The 20,757-nt window shown below is 45.2% G+C and overlaps 1 protein-coding gene and 1 long non-coding RNA gene across 6 annotated transcripts in view; one reads left to right on the top strand and one right to left on the bottom strand.

Annotated features, from left to right (window-relative positions):
* LOC144313905 (estradiol 17 beta-dehydrogenase 5-like) overlaps positions 1-12,071 on the bottom strand; it is a 30,073-nt gene extending 18,002 nt beyond the window's left edge. Inside the window, exons 1-3 of one of the 3 annotated variants that reach the window (XM_077897328.1) lie at positions 11,859-12,071; positions 11,275-11,431; positions 7,495-7,555 (exon numbers count right to left, since the gene is read on the bottom strand). The gene's annotated coding sequence lies outside the window, so the exon portion shown is untranslated. Of the gene's footprint in view, positions 1-7,494; positions 7,556-8,073; positions 8,664-11,274; positions 11,432-11,858 lie in introns of those variants that run through there. The other 2 variants (XM_077897327.1, XM_077897326.1) reach the window with 2 other exon arrangements.
* Positions 12,072-12,373: 302 nt separating this feature from the next.
* The window catches only part of LOC144313904 (uncharacterized), a 30,160-nt gene continuing 21,776 nt past the window's right edge, over positions 12,374-20,757 (top strand). Inside the window, exons 1-4 of one of the 3 annotated variants that reach the window (XR_013379552.1) lie at positions 12,374-13,056; positions 17,078-17,211; positions 17,332-17,530; positions 17,643-18,196. This is a non-coding gene — a long non-coding RNA (uncharacterized LOC144313904). The other 2 variants (XR_013379553.1, XR_013379554.1) reach the window with 2 other exon arrangements.

Here is a 20,757-nt window from a genome sequence, read left to right as displayed (position 1 = left end):
CTTTGATTAATTTTGTTCTTAAACTATTTAATGAAGCTCTAACCCTGAGCTTACTTATATTTCTGAGTTTGAATTGATAAAAGAGCAATTGAAATCCAGACATTATCTGCTTCATGATGGGTAGCAATACAAAGTACACAGACCACCTAAGCAGTAGTTTTGAAAAAATGAGATTATAAATGATGTTTGTTCGATTTTATGATGCTATGGAAAATTACTAAATATATATATTTTGAAGCTCTTATCTGATTTTTCCAAGCCAATTTCTCAAAAGGCTGTGTCCCATCAGTGTTTACACTCTGGTCAACAGAGCATGCCAATCTCTAGCTCATTGACCATGTGATGGTATTGTGATACCTCATTGAAAAATTTCTAAACAGACTATTGGGCTGTCACATTCCTTTTCTAGAATATATTATCTATAATAATTAGAGCAGATCTCATTAAAAGAGGCTAGCTAAAGCTGTTAGATTAATTTCTGGATTCCAACTCTGTTACAGAGTCTTTCCCTTTCCTCTCATGCCTAATTCAGATGCACTGAAACATCTCCTTTCCCTCTCCTCTCAAAAAGGCACTAAACCTCTAGTAAGTCTATTCCATCTCACGTACACATAGGATATGTGCAGGAAATACACGCTACCTAGACGTACCGTGGCCATCATTCCACAATCTACACAAACATCAAAATGTCACACTGCACATCTATGACACGTAACAGTATACATTATACCTCAATAAAAATTATGCTTCTGTGGGGAAAATATGCATTAAAATGAAATGCCATTTTCATTTAGTCTGTTTAAATTGTATTACATTAAAATATCCACTACAAAGATGGTGAATAAAGTAAGATATCGCTACATCTTACAAGCCTTACATGGGGTATGAAACTCCAGAATGTTGACAACTACTGTGATATGTATTATTTTATTGCAATTTTTGGTCTCTGTTCTGGAGTAGCCAATTTTTAAGATTCCTGAAAGAAAATGTATGATTTTTGAAGAAACAGGTTAAAATGCCCTGGGTTTGTAGTTTTTATTGCATAATTGGTCACAATGAACTGCCCAGCAGGTGCTCAGCCTGCACAAATTTAGAGTCCCCAAAATGCCTTCTCAACCAGCTCCCCCGGCCTCCTCTGTTCAGACCTCTCCTGTCGTTTCCCTTAGACTTCTTGTCTTGCCCCCACCATCTAGAACTTCTCCGTCTCTGCCATGCTGAGTTTAGAAATTCTTCTAAGACAAAGCCAACTCAGCTACTGGCGCCTTTCCCTTGGTTGCATAGGTCATCCAATGAATAGTTTAATTATGAAACACTGGGTGGTATTTTCTGGACTTTGATACAGACTACCATCATTATTCAACATCTGCAATTGCCAGCATTGATTCTCAACGGTCTTTAAACCTGTTTCTATTTGCCTGCTGATTTCTCCATTTTACTGTAATTTCCTTTAATCAACTTTTTAAATAAAGAAACACAATATAGGAGAAGATATGAGTGGGTGACAATGCCTCACACTGTAAGAAACATGATATATTAAATTGGAAAAATTGTATGAGTTCACACATCTAAAATCATGCTTAAAATACTGTCTCCAGCTCTGTCCTGCCTAAGGGAAGCAAATAGGATTCAAGTAGCATCTCCACCTACCACCAATTTTCATATGCGATACCATTGACCAGAGTTTACTCTCTAGCCCTTTCCTCCAAAAAGAAATCTACCTTCTTAGAAAGTAGCTATTTGTATTGTGCATCAGGGAAATTCAGGATAGAGTTAAATACTGTGTTGTTGCCAGAAATCGAAGCTTACAATGCCAACAACAATGCTGATAAAACAAGGCGTCCACAGAAGGAATCTCACCAGACCACTTGTGACATTTTGAAAATAATGTTAACATCATTATTTGGAAGATGTCGATTCTGTGAAAATTAATTATGAGTTCATAGTTACAGTGAAAAGCAAAAAAATAATATAAAGGTTAGGAAAGGGCAGTTGAAATACAAAAGCAAGATGAGCAAAAATAAAACATGTTGAATTTGTCACCAATTTTAATAAGTGAGGGAAGGTGAATGTACATGATTATTTTTTCTTCCTTTATATCAATGGTAGGTTATAAAGTGGAGCTCTGACATTTCTCTATTTTGGCAAGCAGGACATTGATATAAGCCCAGGAGCCTTGAAAGAGTGCTGAATGGGAAGGATGGTGGCAGGTGCATGAGCAGGAAATGTGCCAAGGATGGGAACAGGGAATCCACCAGTGGCCACACAAGTGACAGGTCAGTGCTCCAGTGCTCACTCATTACTCAAACATGGGAAGTGCTTAAGAGCATGGAAGAGAGATGATTAAATCCTATGGGTCCCATAACACTGATGAATGGAGCCTCTGAAGACATGTCAATTCACGAGATACCAGATTGCAAAAATACCGAATCCTATAAAGAAGGCAAAAGCCACTGGCACATTTTTTTAAAGTGTGTAGAAAGTAAAGTTTTACCATAAAAAAAAAAAGAGGTCATTTTGGTGATCAGTGGTTTAGATTTGTACCACCTGGGGAGAGACAATTATACTAGGGCCCCAAAGGATAAGTAAATCATCCAAATCCTGCAATTTGGGCAAATCTTTTGTTCCAAAATATTTTATTTCTGAATAGTGAAAGTTGGAATTCACATAATTTTCAAGTGTCCTGAATTATTATTCACTTTTTGGATTTTTCAGCCATTAAAAAAACTGTCTATGCCATTTGTAGCTTGTGACCATACGTGAACAGGCAGTGAGCTGTTTCACGTTGTGGATCTCTGCTCCGTATAATTACTAGACATTATTATAATATCTGCAATGATCTTTCTATAGATTATGTTTTAATGGTGGTAAAATCTGCCTAACGATGTTTATCATGTGGACCATGTGTCAGTACACAGTCCAGTGGCATTAAACAGATTCACAATCTTGTACAACCATCACCACTAACTATAGGCAAAACATTTTTGTCGTCCCCAACAAAAACACTGTACCTGTCAAGACATTTCCTTTTGGAGAGTTCACTACCGATGTACAGAAACACAACTAATCTTGGTGTGTTCGTCTTGCACCTTGCGACTTGGCTGAGTTTGTTTATCAGCTCTACGAGTTTCCTTATGAACTCTTGGGGCTTGGCTATACTGTAAGGTCACATCATCTGTGATCAAGAATAGTTTTACCTCATCCTTCCCAATCTGGATGTCCTTTGTCTCTGTTGCTTATCTCACAGATCTGGGTAGAGTGTCCAAGAAAATGTCAAGTAGCAGTGGTGGGAAAGGGCATCCTGTCTTGCTCCTGGTCTTAGGAGGAATGCGTTCAGCCTTCCAGCATCGAACGTGATGTCAGCTGTGGGTTTTCAATGTATGGCTTTGCTGGGTGTTGAGCTGGACTGCTCCATGATATCATTGCCTCGGCCTCCATTCCGTGTGGCTAAGTGCACAGTGAACTGAATGACGCTAGCTCCTCCCACAAACTCAGACCCTAGACAGCAGTGTTTTCGAATACCTCCCAAAGCAGAGATGGCTCCCTTAAATCTGCTGGAATCCGCTTTAGCCCGTGGGGCATAAAACAATGGCAACAGCCTTTGTATTTGCAGGCAGCAAGCAGAAGCAATAACCCACCTTCAAAACACAGAACACTGATACGCAGAGGACAGGTTCCTTACTGCCCACCGTGGATCCAGCAAACTGTGTCAGAACCTCTGGTTTCTATCCTCACGGCAGCCTGCTGCAGACTGGGGGTGGAGGGCAGGGGATGCATTGAAACTACTGCCCTGAGGGCTCTAACCATTCAATATTAGCTCAATATACCAGCCAAGCTTTTCCCTGGATGTGGCAAGCTTTCAAATAGACTCCGGAGTTCCAAACTTTTTCGAAGGAAATTTCAGTGTTCGTCTAGTAATATACTTTACAATCATTGCTTTTGTATGTTTTTCTGAAGTTTCTTTCATCGGTGATGTTAAAATTGTAATTTCAATACAAACTGCTTAGGAGGGACACCTGCATGGCTCAGGAGTTGAGCATCTGCCTTCAGCTCAGGCTGTGATCCTGGAGTCCAGGATCGAGCCCCACATTGGGCTCCCTGCGAGGAACCTGCTTCTCCCTCTGCCTGTGTCTCTGCCTCTCTCACTGTGTCTCTCATGAATAAATAAATAAAATCTTGGGGGGAAAAAACTGCTTAGGAGATGATTTTTCCAAAATTTAACCAATTTTTAGTTGTTCAGTAAAAATCGGTTTCCATGTTTTGATTGATAGAGTAAGCTTAATCTTCCTAGCAGGAAACTAAGGACAATTAATTGGAGATACCATTCCCCTCCAGTCATAGAGGTGCTTTAGACCTACTCTAACCAACTGGCAGACGTGATTCTCCAGCAAGGAAAAACCTAACCTAACACTTGGCATCTTTGTGACATTTGTCAAAACCGTCTGTAATATCACTGTACCTTTCCTTCATGCATTCTGGTTCCCTATCTTTGAGCAACTGGTGCTCCCAATCTTGCAGTTTTTCTATAAGAAATGTGCTCAGAGAGCAAGATAATTCCTAGTACGTATGGATTCTGTAAGAGAAACGTGACCTGTCCTGCCATAGGAGCTCCAGTTATGCCAACCAACTTACAGAGCCTGCATCTTTAGACACAATTAGTGGTTATGAGTTGAGCAACTAACTCAAGATAAACCAATTATATATGTTCCCCATGGTTAAAACAATTGGCTCTAGGTTAAGGGTTTCAAGAACACTAGGATTGGGATTTTCCCAATGGGTCCCTTTCATAATCTATGCAAAATCCAAGATTACAATTATCTTAACTTACACTCACATTCTTAACCCAGATTCTTAAGGCAAAACATCACACCAGGGTTAGTTGGTTCAACCTCAATCACCTACAGCGTCAGAACCAGGCTCCCTCATGAATCCTTCCCCATGCCACTAGTACAAACTTTCTTATCCTCATGGTAATTTATATCAAGTACTGTGTAGCCTTTTTCCACCACTTTTCTTTCTTTTTCTTATTATTACTTATATTCACTATAACATGCCTGCTAATTTCAAACGTTGAAGAGCTCTGGTGGCCAAGGACTATAGGAAGCTGGTTTCATCTGAACTTCAAAGCAGTAGTTCTCAGAGTGTAGTCACAGGACCCATGGAGGACCCTAAAATCCCTTTTTGGGGCATATGAAAAAGACCATCATCATGATACCAGGGTACCATTTTCCTTTTTGGTCCTCATGATCTCACATGTATGCAGTGGAGGTTTTCCAGAGGTTTGTAGGGTGTGGGGTATTGTACCAGACTGGACGCAGAAGCAGATTTGATATTCTAGCTGCCTTCTGTTAGGCTACTCATTCTGTTTTCAAAAATACCAAATGATTTCACTCTTATCCCTAATGGATTTTTTTTTTTTTGGAAAATATTTTTACTTTTCATAAAATGTACTTTTGGCATTATTATTTTCTAATGATACATAAATGTTTAAAATGTCCTCGGTTTCATTTCCAATAGAATGTGTAGAATCTTAAAAATCTACACAATCTACAATAAAAATGCTGAACTTACAGAAACAGAGAGTAGAATGGTGGTTGCCTGGCCAGGGCTATGTAGGGGGGAATGGGTAAAGGTGGTCAAAGGTACAAAGTTTCTCTTGTAGAATGAAAAAGTTCTGGGGATCTAAACAGCATGGTGACTCAAGCTAATCGCACTGTAGTATACACCTGAAAATTGCCAAGATAGTAAATCTTAAATGCTCTCACCACTTCTCCCCCAAAAGTAAATGTGTGAGGTAGTAGATGTGTTAACTAACTTTACTGTAACAATCGTTTTCCAACATATACGTGTACTGAATCATCACATTGTCCACCTTAAACTTCCACAAGGTCACATATCAATTATATCAACAAACTAGAAATGTTTGTACAAATTAAATCATGTTAAAAGAAATAGTATGAATTTACCAAAAACAACAGCGATTTTCTGGACTACAAAATACTAAAATCATTTAACTAAAATCTGATAATAAAAAAAAGGTGTTATACTGTGGAAATAGACATACTTTAGAATTCACTAACCATAGTATAATTGTGTTACAGGGTACAAATATAATACAAAAGAAAAGAATATACTAGAATATTCTAGAGATTTCTGTCATTGGGTACAAGGCAAATACACAAAACTTGCACCAAAGCACCACAAAATGGAAATGAGCAAAGTATTCCCTGCATTTCAATCATAACAACTTCAAAATATTTAGGAATAAATTTAACAAGAGTGATGGAGCTTCTACAGGGGAACAAAACTATAAAATATCATTGAAGGCATAAATAATATCTGAACAAGTGAAAATGTACAAAATTTTTGGACAGTTTATTAAAATTTAAATTCCCATAAAATAATATATATACCCACATGATTTTAATTCAAATTCCCCTAAAAGTCCAATTTTTAAGATTGTATACAATTTTTTCTGGTATATATGAAAAAAATTAATGCCAGAGAGAAAATTCATGGAAAGAAAATTCATGGAAAGTATCAGTGACAGACACTTTCTTGACTGTACCTCAGAACTTATTACAAAGCCAAGATTATCTAAATAATTGTATTGGTACTCAGCCATCAAAAAAGGATGAAGGGCAGCCCCGGTGACACAGCGGTTTGGTGCTGCCTGCAGCCTGGGGTGTGATCCTGGAGACCTGGGATCAAGTCCCACATCAGGCTTCCTGCATGGGGCCTGCTTCTCCCTCTGCCTGTGTCTCTGCCTCTCTCTCGCTCTCTCTGAATGAATAAATAAATAAATCTTAAAAAAAAAAAAAAGAAAAAAACAAAAAAAAAGGATGAAATCTTGCCATTTGCAATGACATAGATGGAACTAGAGGGTATAATGCTAAGTGAAGTAAGCCAGAGAAAGACAAATACCATATGATTTCACTCATATGTGGAATTTAAGAAACAAAACAGATAAATGTAGAGGAAGGGAAAGAAAAATAAAATAAGATGGCATCAGAGAGGGAGACAAACCGTAAGAGATTCTTAATTATAGGGAACAAACTGAGGGTCGCTGGAGTGGAGGCAGGTGGGGAGATGGGGTAACTGGATGATGGGCATGAAGGAGGGCATATGATGGAATGAATACCAGGTGTTATATGTATCTATGAATCACTGAATTTCACCTCTGAAACTAATAATACAGTATAGATTAATTGATTTTAAATAAGCAAAAATAAAGTAAAATCATATTGGTATAAAGTTACACAAAATTCTCATGGAACAGAACAGAAAATTCCAAATTAGCTTTTATTTATGTGAGAATTTAAGGTATGAATTAACTGGGTGGGTATAAATCCAGAGAAGAGTAATGAATTATTTAACATATGGTACTAGAATAAATGCCTGTCCACTTCAAAGACAGTAGGGTTGGATTTCCCCTCTTTCACCATATATGTAAGTAATTCTAGATAAAGTATAAAAGGAGAGAAGAAAAATACTTACAAGAAACTCTAAGGCACAATCTTGTGGGTGAGAAGATCTTGTTAGACCGGGAAATCAGATGCTATGAAAGAAGGAATAAACGTATTTGAACACACAAACAGGAAAACTCGGCATGACAAAATTCACTTTTGTCAGAATTAACAAGCAAATGAATAAGCTGGAAGACATTTATCAACTAGATGAAAGGGAGCTGGTATTTATAACCTAAGAGAGCTCTGAGATATTGACCAGAAAAAGACAAATAGTTTCCAAACATTGGTATTAGAGGAGGAGGCCTTCACTGCACAGAAGACTAAGCCTAATGTCCACACATACAGGACGTTGGGATTCACTAGCATTCAAAGCTAATCCGAGTCCTGAGAGAGGTCAGCCTAAAGCCACCTGAGTGGCCGAAAATGTCAATGCCTCATGCCGTCCATCGTGGGTAGGTGCAAGGAGGGGACGACGATCTCATCTGTCACGGCCAGGTGTTGGAAACTGCATTTGCAAAGCAGCCTGGCCACAGGGACCGAAACCTGAAATCAAAGACGCAGTCAGGGGACAGAGAGCCGGGAGGTTTAAAGGTCACTTGGTACTCACAGTTGCCGAGGATGCAACGTGCCCCTCGGGTCACTCCGGAGAGCCACTGGGGCTGGTGCTGAGGACACCATAATAAGAGCAGAGCTGTGGGCCAGAGGAGCAGAGCATCTACTGCGGGATCTGGGAAGCATCGGGTCAGGCAGGGCGAGCAGGCTTCGGATTGGCTGGGCTCGGCTCAACAGGCTCCCACGTGCCACTAGCAGAGCATGTGGCCTGGAGCTATTAAAGTTTCAACATGCTTCTGGATGGGCCAAGGTAATCTGAGGAGCCTTGTTCCCCTTTTGTGGGTGTTAAAGTATCCGTTTACAAAAATTTAAACTATGTTTGGGGGCCTGGCCAGCTTGTTTGGTGGAGCATGTGGCTCTTGATCTTGGGGTCATGAGCTCTAGCCCCACGCTGGGTGTAGAGATTACTTTACAATAATAATCATCAAATAAAAAAGTATGATCCCTGGGTGGCTCAGCAGTTTAGCACCTGCCTTTGGCCCAGGGCATGATCCTGGAGTCCCAGGATCGAGTCCCACGTCGGGCTCCCTGCTTGGAGCCTGCTTCTCCCTGCCTGTGTCTCTGCCTCTCTCTCTCTCTCTCTCTCTCTCTCTCTGTGTGTGTGTGTGTGTGTGTGTGTGTCTCTCATGAATAAATAAAATCTTAAAAAAAAAAAAGTATGTTTCATGCAGTTGGCCCCATCACGCTTTCCATGACCAGGGGAAATCTAACCAGTGTTATCTAACACTCAGGGTGGGGTTCACTGGGGAGATTCGGGTAGTGGGGACCTCTGTAATGGAAGGCACTGGTAGGTATAGGGTGAGACCTGGTCCCCATGCATCCATAGCATTTAAGAAAACCACAGCATGGGTCTACTCCTCAGTTGGTCATGACGACCCCTTGATGCACGGCGCATCGCCAGGTGGCCCATTGCCAGATGGCCCATTTGGTGAGCATGAACATAAATCCATGACACACTGGGAAGCATTTGGGGCTTGGAGTAATGTGGCATGAAGGGAAATGATGCGAAACTTGCTTTAGTAATAGCAAGGCACTTGCGGGGCGGCTTGGCTCACGTCATGCGCGGACACCTCATGGAAGGTTCTTAGGATTTTGCAAACACTTCCGCTGTCAGCCGGTGTGAAGCCAACCACGAAACAGTTGCCTGACACCATCTTAGCTAGTGAGCCCCGTCCTTGACTTAGGAGGCCAATGGCTCGTGGTGTCTATGTCATTTGAGAGATGAAAGCCCGAGACATTTGCCACTTGGCCTCTGCAAGTTTGGCCTGCCATGCCAGTCGTCTTTGGGACGGGCGACGTCCCTTCCCGAGGAACATATCTGGGCTGGGTGAGGCTTGCAAGTGGTGTTGGCAGAGGATGCAGACACGGTGGCGGTGTCCATACTGAGCATAGGGAATCCCAGAGTAATGAGGAGGAAGCCAGTGAGTGACAGCTGGTCCATGAGCGAGGGGGTCACAGCATGGGTGGGGATGGAGGGGTGAAGGCTGGGCATCCCAATGGGCCGGTCCCCGCGGTGATTTGTAAGAGAGGGTGGCATTAGGTGAAGGGTGGGATATAGTCAGGAGCTGAGGGAGGAGGACAGGAGACGGGGAGGGAGCACAGGAGGGGAGCGTGTCTAACTGGGGTCGTCCTCTGGGGGCATCTGCAGTGCACCCTTGGGGAGGACGGGTGTGAGCAATTAGTGGCACCCCGGGTGGGAGAGAGGACTGCAGGGTGGGAGCGCAGGTGGGCCTTGACGGCGGGTGTGGATACTCATGTAAGTGCCATCCCGGTTCTAGATGTCGCTGAGGGGGCGAGGGAATGCAGGGCTGGTTTGGTAAAAAGAGTGACCATGTAAGTGCAGCGCTTGCACGTGTCTGAGGCCGTGGCCGTGATCTGAGCGGCAAGCAGGTGCGTGTAGGTGGGTGCTGCTGGTGGGGCAGCGGGGAGGGCCACGGTGGGGGGAGAGCCACAGCGCGGGGGATGGGGACACGGGGAGGGGGGCAGCAGTACCCAGCCACGGAAGAGCAGGGACCAGCCTCATCCGCGGTGGCAGCGAGGATGTCCGTGGAGGGTGGCGCTGGCAGGAACAGATGCTGGTGTGAGGGAGAGAGGAGGTCAGGGCAGAAGTCTGGGGGCGGGGAGTCGGGTGCAGAGACGGGAAGCCCCAGTGGAGAGGCTGGAGGCCGGGGAGCCTAGTGTTGTGATGCACCTGGGGGTGCAGCGGGGACGCTGCGTGGTCCTGGAGGCCTCGTGCTGGGTCCTCTGCTCCGGCAGGTGACAGAGAGTGGGGTGTGTCGGGGCCTGGCTCTGGGGTGAGTGTTCTAGGCCTAGGCCGGAGTGCGTGGGTTAGGGAAGGCCCCGCGGGGTGCTAAGGGGGCTGGTGAGCCTATGGGACAGGCCTCCTGCAGCCCTGGAGGGAAGGGGTTGGGGCCCTCCCTGAGGTTGAGGGGCAGGGAGCACATTAGGGGGGCCCCTTGGTGGAAAGCTGTCCTCCAGCGAGAGGGGCGGGTGTTCATGGGCGGCCTGTGCTGCTCAGCTTCGGGGCTAAGGGAAGTGCCCCAGTTTCCCAGAGTGTGCAGAGGGGGGGCACGGCCCCTGGGGAGCCAGGGAGGCCGGGCAGGGATGCTGGGGGCTCCTCTGTTTCCAGAGCGTTTTGTAATCCTTGACTCCAGCTGAAAGAGAGTAAACCTGCGTGTGGGCGGGTCGCAGCCCAGCAGGTGTCCTGGACTCCTCACCAAGCAGCCCCCAGGGCCAAGAAACGGAGTCCAGGCCACAAGGGCCGCGCTCTGTGGGAGGCTGGTGGCCCCGCAGGAGACCCAGGGGAGGGTGTCCAAGGACCTGAGATGCTGTATCCCCGGGGGTGAGTCCTGGGCTGGGCAACAGCATCTCCGGGGACAGCCTTCCCGAGCAGCCACCCGCCCAGGTGAGGGCACTTCCTCACCTGGGGCTCCAGAAGGGTAAAACCTGTCGGGCAGCTGGGCTCGGGACCTGGGCTCGGAGCCCCGGGGAACACCTCTGGGTGTCCGGCCCTAGTCTGGCTGCGCAGGTGCTTCCTGGAAGGGCACCGGGGCCTGGGTCACCTGGTTCCTCAGGCAGGTAGGAGCGCCCGGGCCCCGGGGATTGGCCCCATCCAGCCTCGGCTGCGGCCCCCCTGCACCCGGGGCTGGAAAAACTGAGGAGGCCCTCGAAGCATCTCGGGCTTCGGGACGCCCACCTGTCCTGGTGCGGCCTTCGGGCCGGAGCTGCGACCACTCCCCGGGCCCGGGGCCGTGAGCCGGTGCCCAGACCCCAGCCGGACTCGGGCCGCCGCTGACAGGTGCACCTGACGCCACGCTCCTGTGGGCCGTGCGCAGGATGGGCCTCCAGGTGGCCTGCGGGTGGCCAGGGGGCTCATTTCCAGGGCTGATCACCCCCTGTCTTAGTGGGCCCCGGGTCCGCCGGGTCTGCCGTTGGCCCTGGGGAAGTGGCTTCTATTTCCCAAGAGGGGCTTCAGCAGAGGTTGTGGAGCAGGGACAGCAGGGAGCGGGTCCTGTGTCCCTCTGCCCGGGCTCTCTGTCCCCGGGCACCTCAGCTGGGGGCCACGGGTCGGCGGTGCCAGGACGTTAAGGCCGCCTGCGAGCAGCCCCCAAAACGCAGGTAGACGGTGCTGCATCTTTGGCCCGGCCGCCCACCTTCTGCAAGGGCTCGGGGGCTAGAGGCCCTAAAGGATTCCCAGAGCTCCCAGTGGGGCCGCATTCTCAGGGGGCCCTCCCCTCCCTCCCTCCCCTCCTCACCCCTCGTCTGGGGTTTTCCTCTCACCTCTGGAAGATACCACTTTCGCTTGACACCTTTCATCCTAGTCTTGGGGGTTGGAGGGGGGGAGCCAAACGGAGGCGGGCACTTTTGGGGCAGCTGGAGACGTGGGAATGCGGGCCGGCCGCCTGGTGACGGAGATGTCCCTGCTCTGGGGACATCATGCTCAACTGCGCTGCTCCCGACTTAGTTTCATGAGTTTTCACAGGAAGAGAAAATAGAGAGAGAAAGAAAATGTAGCAAAATATTAACAGGTGAATCACGGGGAAGAGCATGTGCGTGCTCATTATACTGTGCTTTCAAATTTTTTTTTAAAGATTGGATTTATTTATTCATAAGAGACACAGAGAGAGAGAGAGAGAGAGGCAGAGACACAGGCAGAGGGAGAAGCAGGCTCCATGCAGGGAGCCCGATACGGGACTCAAACCTGGGACCCCTGAGGGTCACACCCTGGGCAGAAGGTAGATGTTCAACCGCTGAGCCACCCAGGCGTCCCCTGTGCTTTCAATTTTTTGGTGAGTTTGAAATCTTTCAAAATAAAAACTTGGGAGAGGACGTAAATGTCTCCATGGGTTCTGAGGAAACATGAAGGTGACCCCGGAGGAACACGAGATGCTCCATGAGGAGCAGCCTGGGGGCTCCCTCCTCCCTGTGGGACTGAGAGCCTCCAGAGGAAGCCTCAGTGACACGATCTGGACTGGCCTGGGCAGCCCGGGTGGCCCAGTGGTTGAGCGTCCCCCTTCGGCCCAGGGCCTGATGCTGGGGTCCCGGGATCAAGTCCCACGTCGGGCTCCCTGCAAGGAGCCTGCTTCTCCCTCTGCCTGTGTCTCTGCCTCTCTCTCTCTGTGTCTCCCATGAGTAAATAAAATCTTTAAAAAAATAAAAATTAAAAAAAAGAAATCTTTTTTAACTGGCCTGGTTTCAGCAGAAGCAGCCCCCCCATCTTGCCCCATGCTTTGGAGGCCCAATGCTTTACAATGTGGCTTAATCATTAAATGCAAAGGTCCCAGGTCCTGGGATTGAGTCCCAAGTCAGGGCCCCTGCTCAGCAGGGAGCCTGCTTCTCCTTCTCCTCCCTTCTTGCTCTCGCTCTCTCTGACAAACAAAATCTTTAAAAATGCCAATATTCTTCAGCCATTAGAAACGACAAATACCCACCATTTGCTTCAACGTGGATGGAACTGGAGGGGATTATGCTGAGTGAAGTAAGTCAATCGGAGAAGGACAAACATTGTATGGTCTCATTCATTTGGGGAATATAAATAATTGTGAAAGGGAATAAAGGGGGAAGGAGGAAAAATGAGTGGGAGACAGAACATGAGAAGAGACTCCTTACTCTGGGAAACGAACTAGGGGTGGTGGAAAGGAAGGTGGGCGGGGGGTGGGGGTGACTGGGCGACGGGCACTGAGGGGGGCACTTGATGGGATGAGCACTGGGTGTTATTCTATATGTTGGCAAATTGAACACCAATAAAAAATAATTAATTAATTAATTAATTAATTAATTAAAAATGCCAATACGGGTTCCCTCTCCGGAAAGCAGAGGCTTCCCCCAAAGCCTTTCCTGAGGGCCCCAAGTGAAGGAACGATTCACATTAACTTATGCTAATTACCTTTACAAGTGGGGAGCATCCCAGATGCAAAAAGCCACCCCTGCCACTGCTTGCTAAGGGAGGTGCGGAGGCCCCAGCCGGACCCAGCTCCCAGACGCACCCAGGGGTGGTGCTGGGTGGTGTTGGGTGGCGCCTGTGGCACGGCCCCTGCCAGCTGCCTGCAGAGCCCGGCTCCGTGCTCTTTGTGCTTTTCCCCTTTTCTAAGATAAAGAAAATATAAAATAAATAAATAAAAGTAAAGTAAAGTAAAATAAAAATAAAATGAAATAAAATCTTCAAATGCTCAAGAAGTGGCTTAATTAATGGGCATAAACTGTGGGAAGGACTAAGATTTGGACCACGCATTTTTTAAAGATTAATAGACAATATTTTTTAGAGTAGTTTTGGATTTGCAGGAAAAATGCTCATAAAATACAGAGCGTTCCAATCTCCATCCCCCGAGTGTACCCTATTATTAGCATCTTGCGTTACTGTGGGATATTTGTTACAATTGATGAGCCAATACTGATATATTATTAGTAACTAAGGTCCAAAGTTCGTGTTAGGGTTCGCTCTGTGGTTGTGGAGCTCTGTGAATATTGAAAACTGCATACAGACATGTCTACACCATGACTGCATACATCACACAGACTAATTTCACTGCCAGAAAACTCTCGGTGCTCCACCCATCATCCTCTCCTTTCTCTCTTCCTCCAAATTCCTGGCAACCATTGGTCCTTTTACTGTCTTAATAGTTTTATCCTTTCCAGAGTGTCATACACTCAGAATTATAAAGCATGTTGCCTTATAAGACTGGCTTTTTTTTGGCCTAGGAATATGCATTTAGGCTTCTTTTCATGTCCTGATACTTGCTCTCTTCTTATTGCTGAATAAGACTCTACTGTATGAATATAATTATGCATCCAGATCCTCCCTACATATTTTGGCAATTAGGAAAAGCTGCTACAAATATCCGTGTGAAGTTTTCTGTGTGGACCTGAGTTTTCAATTTATTTGGGTAAATGTCGAGGAGTAAATTGCTGGATTATATGCTAAGAGTATATTTAGTTTTCTAAGAAACTGCCAAAGTGTCTTCCAAAGCAGCCACACCGTTCTGCGTTCCCACCAGCAGGGAATGAGCCTTCCTGCCGCTCCACGTCCTCGCCAGCATTTGCTGTTGTCAGTGTTCCAGATTTTGGCCATTCTAATAGGCAGGTAGTGGTATCTCGTTTTTTAAAAAAATTCGCAATTTTATAACGACAAATGCGGTTGAGCGATTTTTTATGAACTTATCTGCATATCTTCTTTTGTTAAGTGTCTGTTCAGGTCTTTTGCCCATTTTAAAATTGGGTTGTTTGTTTACAATTGAGTTTAAGAGTGCTTTGCATACTTGGGTACTGATCCTTTATTAGATATGTTTTGCAAATATTTTCTCTGTCTGTGGCATCTCATTCTCCTTACTATGCCTTTCACAGAGCAGATTTTTTAAAAATTTTATTTTAATGAAGGCTAACATTAACTTTTTTTCTTACATGGATTGTGCACTTGGCATTGTGTCTACAAAGTGATTGCTGTGCCCACAGTCATCTAGATTTTCACCTATCTTCTAGGGTTATATAGTTTTACTTTTTACGTTTAGGTCTACAATCCATCTGGAGTTAAATTTTGTGAAACGTGTAAGGTCTGAGTCTAGATTCATTCTTTTACATGTGGATTTGTTGAAAAGATGATGATTCTTTCTCCATTGGATTGTCTTTGCTCTTTCGCTCTTTCGTCAAAGACCAGTTGACTGTATTTGTGTGGGTCTGCTCTGTCCCACTGATGGATTTGTCCATGCTCTCACCACTACCATACTGTCTTGATTGCTTCTAGTAAGCTTCAGCATTCAGTAATGTCAGTCCACTGACTGTGGTATGCCTCTGGCATATTCTCCTGCCTCTGGTATGTCATGATTCTCTACGCCTGTCTGTCTCTCCAGTTTTGTGGTCTTCCATTTGCCCCATAACATCAATTTCTGACAGATCTAAGAGCTATTGAATTTTAGTTTATCTTTTTGCTTGTTATGAGGACGGGAGGGATGACTTGCAAGTTTGTAACCTGTGAGACCAGAGACCAGAAGTCCGGGTTTTTCTATCTTTTTAAAATTTGGCCCTCCCCTGTGAACAGCTCTGACCTTGTTAGACAATGTACTTTTTTTTTTTACTCCTTGCGTCTTCTCCTTATCTTTTTACTGCCTGAAGCAGGCCTAGGGAGTTCACCTGGCTGCCTTCATGTACAGTGATCTTCCCAAGGGAGCAACTTTTTAAGATGGATTTCAATAAACTGACTAAAAAAAAATGTCCAATGAGACATTATAAAAAATAAGAGAGATACAATCTCAGTCCACGTAGAGAATTCGATCCCAATATTTATGTTCGGTGTCTTAAAAACATAAGGTTATGCCATAGCCCAACATCTGAGAACCTATAGGGAACCTATATAGCCTCCTCTAATTTAAAAGGGTAAGTCATTTTAGGAAAGACTGTGGGTTGCAACAGCTTGTTGGTTAGGTCTCAGGTGAAGAGCGCAGCTTTGGAAAACCCAGCGGTTATGACAGGTCAATGTGGTCATGAGATGAAGCAGCAGGTTAGGTATCGGTATTGAAAAGTACACCCGGGTCCTGAACAGCTATAAGTCTCAAAATTCCTTCATTGTCCCTGTTGGGTCCTTGACTGTCTCAAATTTTAACAAAGTGGTCCGCCATAAAAAATCTGGTTCCTTCGGATGGCATGATGAAGTTGGTATTCCTAAAACTTATAGATAGCAAATGTATATTTTTTGTAAAAGATGTTCCTAGAAGTTAACATAGGTGTAAGCGGTGTGCTCTTTTGTGTGCATATATTTTCCAATGGTGTTTTGAAATTCAGGAGAATTGGAGTTTACAAATGGATTAGCCATGTTAATGTTGGCTTTATAGAAAATATTTAATGGCTCATGAATAGTTTGTGTTTTGTATTTGTGAGTGTGCCTTATTTCATGTTTGAGGTGTTTCAAGGGGTCAAGTATATCAAATTAATATTTTTTGGACTTAAGAAAATTAGAGAAATGTGGAATTAATGTGAGGGTATTAAAACCACAGGGCATCACAGGGATTACCTAGTCACTAAACCAAGACTTACTACCTAACCCAATTGCAGCTTCGACCTCTCAGGAATGTAATCTTTAGCTGGTCAGCACGAGAATTTCCTGGTCACTCACTAGGAGACCTACTGATAGACCCTTCCATTCCCCTTAGAAGGGTGACCTTGCCTTAAACAATGGATTCTTTGCTAATAATTTCCTTTTTTCTGCTCCCTCCCTATATTTAAAAACTCTTGCTTTCCTGCAGCTGGATGGAGCTCCTTTCTATTTGCTAAATGGGGTGCTTCCTGATTCATGAGTTGTTTAATAAAGTCTGTTAGATATTTAGAATGCACTGAGTTAAATGTTTGCTCCTTCGCAAGGGCAACTTGGCCGGTGAGTGGTTTTCTTGACTTGCTGCCCAGCGACCCCCAGCAAGGTCCTGCTATGACCTGGACACACATAATAGTCTATCCCTGACTCTCAGCTCTGGTTCTTTGGTAAAAGACTGTGGAAATTTCCCCTTTTCCTGCAGGACAGAAGTATCAAAAGAGGCATTTGCCACCATTTCCCAAGCAGATGTGTGCTCCGCTGCCTCCTCAGCCAGCAGAGTCCTAAGCATCCTTTGGGGCTGGTTCCCCTCCTGCATCCGAGGCCACTGGGGCCATGGTAAGTACCTCCTTCCCTCTGCTCTGCAGACTGCTGGAAGGAGCCCATGGGCTGCTGGCCATCCTCTCAGAGTGCTTCCCTGTCCAGACTGAACACCATACATCTCCCTGTTCCTGGAAGGGCCCCAGAGACACTGATGAATCCCTGGGAACTGCTATTTCCTGGAGGCTGAAAACTACCCACCCCATGCCCAGGCCATCAGTGAAGCTGTGCCATCTTATCCCTTCTTCCCCACCCCAAACCCAAACTCTGAGCAAACCAGTTCGGCGCTCTATTGAGTTAGAAGGAAACCAAACGCACAAGACAGCGGTTGGAAGAGGTAAGAGGCTTTAGGGAAAACAATTATTTAATATTTCCTGAAAGCGACAAAGGTTTAGTACCGTCCCCTCCTGACCTCTGGATTTTGCTCTGACTGAGCTTGCACTCCGCAGCCTGGACTGACCCCACGCTGCTGTGTCTAGTCACCAACATCTGAGACGTTGCCACACTGCTTGCCACCCTCCAGAAGCCAAAGGCCTCCGTGTTAATATTCGTCAGCTGTTGAGGTTATGGTGGCCAGCAGCACCCAAAAGGGAAAGGACGATGTGTAATATTGGTTCAATGACTCTTTCTTTCTCTCTCTCAAATAAACAAATAAAATCTCAAGAAAAGAAGTTAAAAATTGTATCACCTGGCTGGTTGTGAAGTCTGCCTTTCTTTCTTCCACAAACATGACTTTATAATAAATGTGGTTTTTATCTATTTTTAAAGATTTTCTTTGTTCACTTGACAGAGTGAAAGAGAGAGGAAGAGAGAGAGAAGGAGCAAAGGGGAAGGGGGGAGAGGGACAAGCAGACTCCCTGCCGAGCAGGGAGCCCAATGCGGGGCTCGATCCCAGGACCCCAGAGTCATGGTCTGAGCGGGAGGCAGACGCTTAACTAACTGAGCCCCCCAGGTGCCCCTAAATGTGGTTTTTAAAAGATAATAATTGAACTCTTCCAATCATATTCCCTGCCCAGATCTGAATACACAGGTCACGCAGGGTCAGCTATTTCAGTGCACTCCTCGCCCTCGCTACACCTGTCAGGAAAGCAATGCAGAGTCCATCCCTGGTGATTTCAAATACTCAGTGGAAGAAACGGCTGATTCTGGCTTGTTTTGAACTGGTCACCTCCAGCCACCTGCTCAGCACGAGCACATACTTCAGAGTGATACGGGCTCCCAGCAGCAAGTTCATTTCCCATTTATAAAATTCATGAATTATTTGCCAACTGCCCACCATATGCAACATAGCAGAGATGGGAAGAATGTCGCATAAAAATCAGGTCCCATCTCCCAGGTGCTTACTCTAAAGTGAGGAGACCTCTATACAGAGTAGCAACCCAGAATAAAATGGGATCGAAAAATGATTATTATTGAAATATCTACTTTTTTGTAAGAATTACTGACTGATCACCTCTCTCTCTCTCTCTCTCTCTGCATTATTTTCTTACCTTTGTCTATATGCATGAGTATTATGACATTAATAAAATATTATCAAGAGTATTTGCAGACATCTGAGTGTCACGATGTGCCATTAGGCGAGCTTCTTTCCAGATGTTATCATATTTATCACTAAATGGGAGGCTATTTTAGGGTTGCCTTGTAAATAATGAGTATCAATGAACTACTGGCAAGACTTGGAATAGTATTAGGTGGAATTTTTTCTAATAGAATAGGAGAGGTAAGACTTGTGGTTACAGCTTTATTGAAGATAAAGAAGTAAGTTCAGTGTCCTGGACTACAAGGCCCTGAAAGAGAACACATGAGACTTGGGAGGGGGCTGTATCACAGAGGGCCCAGGCTGGACATTCCCCGGTTAGTCCAGGGGCTGCCAGCCGGAGCCCTCCAGCCTCCCAGGCTCCCTAGAGAAACTGGCCAGTCCATAGGGATGATTGTTTGACCAGCCTGGGTTAAAGGAATCCATGGGGATTCCAACTCTCCCCAGTTGTATACAATCAGGCTGAACGAGAGAACTGTCAAGATTCTCGAGGTTCTCCTCGTTCCGTAGGAGGGGGCTAAGAGAAAAGCGTGAGGAAGGGAGAAGAGAGGAAGTGGGAACACAGAAATGAAAGAAGGAGATGCCAAGGGCCTCCGGGAGTCATAAACAAGTGCCACAGGTGTGCCACAGGTAAATAATTGCTTTTGGTTTCTCCTCACTCACTCCCTAGAATTGTCAGTGTACAGAGAACAGCAAATACTTGCCCAGCAAAGAGTATATTGACATGGTTCAAAAAATAAATAAAGTCATGTTGCCAGTAGTATTTGTCCCAAGAAGCGACCTGTTTTCCTTAATGAATTCTCTAAAGTGGGACTGGGTGCTGTTGCATTCTGGGTGAACAAAAGCTGTGTCCCTGAACTTGGCAGAGAGGCATGGGTGGGAAGAAGCAACTCAAAGGTCAGAAAGATACTGCTCTGGGAAATGGGAAGCTGCTGACCGCCCCCCGCCACATTGTCTTGCTCTGAGAAGATATCCACTCCTTCCTCCCAATTCCTAAACCAAAAATGTCTGGAATCAACTCTGACTCTTTCCTTTCCCTTCACCATACATCCAATATGGTAGGTAGCCTTGTTGACTCAACCCATCAAATATATCCATATTCTAACAACTTCTGACCACATTTACTGCTCACGTTATGGTCTAAGCCAACATTATCTCTTATCTTCATGTCTACATGGAACCCTGAAAGAGGTTCCTCTTCCTCCTCTACATGAACACCCAGGTAATCCTGTTAAAACATGTCACCCAAGTAGCTTCTCTGCTCAGAACTCAGTATCTTTTTCCATTTCTCTCAGAACCAAAGTCCTTTGAAAGCCTGGATGACATACCCGCTCTCTGTTGGCTGTCCGGACCTCATCTTCTACACCTATCTCCTTTGCTCACCCAACTACACACAGTAGCCCACTTGTTGTCGCCTAAATATTGTAGGAACGCTCTTTCTTCTTGCCCTTGGCCTTTTCTGGTCCATGTCCAGGAATACTCTCCCACATACTCACCAAGCTCACTGTCTTGCCTTAATTTTTGCTCAAAAGTCGCCTTCTCAGTGGAATCTTTCCTAACCATGTTTTAAGAGCACTAAATGCTCCCCCTCTTCACCACTACCAATTCTCCTTCTTTGCCTCAGTTTTCTTCAAATCACCATCAAGAATCATCAAGGATGGATTTGCAAGCTAACAAATTAGCTTGTCCTGGTTTCATGGATGCCAATAGAAGGACAGCTTATTACTCACAGTAAAAGCTATAGCTAAAGTAGCAGCGTCTTTTCTAGCTTTGTTGATATATAAGTTGACATACAACATTGTGTAAGCATGAGGCTTATGATATGATGATTTGACATATGTATATATTGCAAAAAAAAGTGTACGACCATAAGGTTTGCTGTGCTAGTTTCCTTGAACCCCCATCTCCATCGGGTGGAATGAAGGGGACCAGGTGAGACCTAAACACACAGTGGGTTGAGTTATGAGAGAAAAATCTTGAGTCTAGGGAACCCGGATCAGTAGGCAGTAAGCACCCCTGCCTTTTCT

Source organism: Canis aureus, chromosome 5 (assembly GCF_053574225.1).
Source record: "Canis aureus isolate CA01 chromosome 5, VMU_Caureus_v.1.0, whole genome shotgun sequence".
NCBI classification, from domain to species: Eukaryota; Metazoa; Chordata; class Mammalia; order Carnivora; family Canidae; genus Canis; species Canis aureus.
Note: the sequence above shows the minus strand (reverse complement) of the source record. Positions and strands in the feature narration are given on the sequence as shown.